Raw genomic sequence first — 3,919 nt, forward strand, 5'->3', positions numbered from 1 at the left:
TTTGCATAAAACATCATGGTCATTCACTGGCTGGTAGCAACAACCATATCTGGACAGAGATTACGATCCGTATCCTCGATTGATTTTTGTAAATGTAATTAACCGGTTGTAACCGACTCACCACCGCGATTCGGATCCTTGGATAAAGCCGTGGTCGTCAAGAAGATTGGCATTCACTAATTTCGAGAATTTTTCACAAGTTATAAGTTTGTAATTGTACAATCAAGTATTTTAAATGTGAATGTAAAATTTACTGTTTCGAGTAAAAATGTCGATCAATTTCTTTTGTAGATTCAACAGAACACGTGAAATTAATCAAGTATTTTAAATGTGAATGTAAAACTTACTATTTCGAGTAAAAATGTCGATCAATTTCTTTTGTAGATTCAACAGAACACGTGAAATTAATCAAGTATTTTAAATGTGAATGTAAAACTTACTATTTCGAGTAAAAATGTCGATCAATTTCTTTTGTAGATTCAACAGAACACGTGAAATTAATCAAGAATTTTAAATGTGAATGTAAAACTTATTGTTTCGAGTAAAAATGTCGATCAATTTCTTTTGTAGATTCAACAGAACACGTGAAATTAATCAAGAATTTTAAATGTGAATGTAAAACTTATTGTTTCGAGTAAAAATGTCGATCAATTTCTTTTGTAGATTCAACAGAACACGTGAAATTAATCAAGAATTTTAAATGTGAATGTAAAACTTATTGTTTCGAGTAAAAATGTCGATCAATTTCTTTTGTAGATTCAACAGAACACGTGAAATTAATCAAGTATTTTAAATATGAATGTCAAACTTATTGTTTCGAGTAAAAATGTCGATCAATTTCTTTTGTAGATTCAATAGAACACGTGAAATTAATCAAGTATTTTAAATGTGAATATAAAATTTATTGTTTCGAGTAAAAATATCGATCAATTTCTTTTGTAGATTGAACAGAACACTTTAAGTAGTGAAATTATTGTAACTCGACGATCCTGTGAATTATATTACAATTTATTAAACGTATTAAATTCTTCGTAAATCGATGGATGTCGAGGTGGAGCAGTTGTTAATTAATGTAAAAAGTGAAAGTTGTTCGATGAAATTACTAGAAGTTGTCTAAAATTGCACGTTGAATAATGAAATATTTTAGAGATAAAATTAATTTGGCAGTTGAATTTGTTATTTGCCGATGATCCTGTGATTTATCGTTATATTTTAATTTATTAAGCGTATTAAATTGTTCGTGAATAGTGGTTGTCGAGGCAATTGCCACGTTCAACAGCTGACAGTCGCGTGAGATTTTCCACGTCCAATAAAATTACAAATTATGGAATTTGGCACGAAATATTTTAAATTATCTGCGAATTATTCATACTACATGAGAGTACTATTTTTATATAAATTGGTACAGTATGCTGAGATCGTTTACTCCCGATGACCCTTGTTACCTGTGATTTAGTGTTATTTTATTGGGTGTATTTTATTAGGTGTATTGAGGCTGTTGGGAGAGGTTGTAAATGTTTGGATTTTGCATAGAGAAAGTTTATCAGGTCTAATGAATTTGTGATATTTGTAAGAAGGAAAGTCTTTGAAAGTAAATTGTTATTGCTCTTTTATGGGTTGCACATGAAAATCTACGATCCCGGTTTACCTGTGATTTATTATCTTCCTATATTGTACTGAATTTAGAATAACATTTATTTGATTCAATAAATATTATACCTGGTTACACGAAATATCTTGAAAGTAAATTTTCAACATTTTTCTTCTATTTTATTTTACATAATTCAAATTTTATAGTATCTTTTTGATTTACTATACCTTTTCTATTAAGTTATTTTTTAATATTATTTTAGACACTACTTAAAGTAATATTATTCTTGATATTATTCTTCTGCGTGACTGAATAAGATGTTATATCATATATAACGAGTAAATATTGTTACATATAATTATCGAACGTTCAACGATAAGAATAAAACGATCCTTTACCTTTAAAAACCAATATAAACCATCCATAATCGATCATTATATATTTCCAAATAATAGATAATAATTTTTCACAAAAGATAACTTCAAGAAATAAGATAATTTTATTAAATATTAAATAAAGATGAAAAATTGATTGTCAATAATAAAACTTTGTTGCTAGAAGATTCTTTTTGTTAAGTAAAACAATTTTCAATTTAGTTCACTTTAGTTGCAGATTATAATTTAGACATATCATTCATCCTAATACTTTCTCCAATTCATAAACAAACGTATATTTTTCCCTAACATTCCAACCAAAAGAAAAAAAAAAAAAAAAAGAAAGTACCCTCATTTTGCCCCTCTCCCTTACAACGCGTAAATCACCCTCGCCTCGCGCATTAACTCCAAGCGCAGCGCCTCCCAGAATTTCAATTACGAGCTCGCAACTATAAAGTCATTGCTGAATTATTGCCAACCGAGGTGGAGCCTGAGGTCGAGGAGGAGGCCTCGATCCTAGAATTAATTTCTTCTAAAAAGCGGCAATAATTCGTGCGGACCGGAGGCATACAACCTCGTACAAACCTCGATCGGACGTCAAACCGTTGCTTTCACGGTAGGAGAGGGACGTTAAACGTCAACGTCAATGCCCCGCGGGCGTAAATAATCGTTATTGTTAAAGCTCGACCGGCAGCCAGCGTCTTGATCCTCTTTCTTCCTCCCTTGCCCCTCTTCGCCTCTTTCTCTCTCTCTCTCTCTCTCTCTCCTCGCGTCTCGCGTCTTTTCCCTTTTTCGTCCTTTCTTCCCTCCTTACCCCGTGGACACAATGTCCACGTTCTTCCTCTTCCACCACGGCTCTTTCACTCCACCTTCGTCGTCGTCGTCGTCGTCGTCGTCCTGGGCCGTAGTTGTGACTGGGTGAGTCACAACGAGGGCCCCGCTCGCGTCGGCGGAGGTGGCTCTTGTCTCGTAATTTATAGATCGTGGCGAATCGCCGAAGGAAGAGCGGCGGAAGAGACATTCTTCTCTCTCTCGAGGAAGAGAGAGAGAGAGAGAGAGAGAGGAGGCTTATACGATTTTTCCTTACGTTACCTGTCGCGCGGTCGATGATGCTCGATCGTTCGAGTTGCAGAATGTTTTCTGCGAGAGAATTTGTGTTTAGGTTTGTTTGTGGTAGTTGGGCGGGATGAAAACATAAGATTTGCACATTTGTGGAGTTAAATTAGAAGTTAAATTAGAAGTTGAATTCTATGCGATTTTTCTATGGGAATCGTGGAGATTTCTTTTTTTCTCTCCTCCTCTTACGACTCTTATTGATTGTAGATTTTCTCGAAAGTTGAATCTTCGATTTTTTCGCAAGGAAGTCTCGGTAATGACGAGATCTCTTGAAAATAGATTCCGTGAAAATCTGTGTAATTTACTACTGGAAATCGCCAGAAGGGGATAGGCATCTTCTACGGTTCTTGGATGGAAATCGATCGTCTCGACATTCTTGAATTAGTAGAATTCGTGATTTTCACTTTTATTACGATGTACGATCAAAATCGGTTGTACGTCTTTCGATAAATTTGTTTAAATTCTCCACGATTCCTCTTATGAAGTTTTTATTGGGAAATCGGTTGTAGATTCTCCAAGCTTTTACGAGCCGGTGGAACTCGATGGATTTGTAGATTCTTAGACGAATTAGTTAATATTTCTGCGAATTTCTTCTTTTTTTTTTTTTTTTTATGGTTTCTCTTGGAAATCGTGTCTATTTCCAACATTTATGCTTTCTAGTTGCGGATTAGTGGATTTGCATTAATTTATTTCAAATTGGATACGTCTATTTCGTTCTTCATTTATTGATTAAAAATATAGAAAATATTATTATATTTATTTATATAATATAATTTAAAGGAACTTGGCAAATATATTATTCATCTGTTTATCAGAAACATGTCCTATTAACTTTAGA

The sequence above is a fragment of the Apis dorsata genome, unplaced genomic scaffold (genome assembly GCF_000469605.1).
Source record: "Apis dorsata unplaced genomic scaffold, Apis dorsata 1.3 scaffold_188, whole genome shotgun sequence".
Lineage (NCBI taxonomy): Eukaryota > Metazoa > Arthropoda > Insecta > Hymenoptera > Apidae > Apis > Apis dorsata.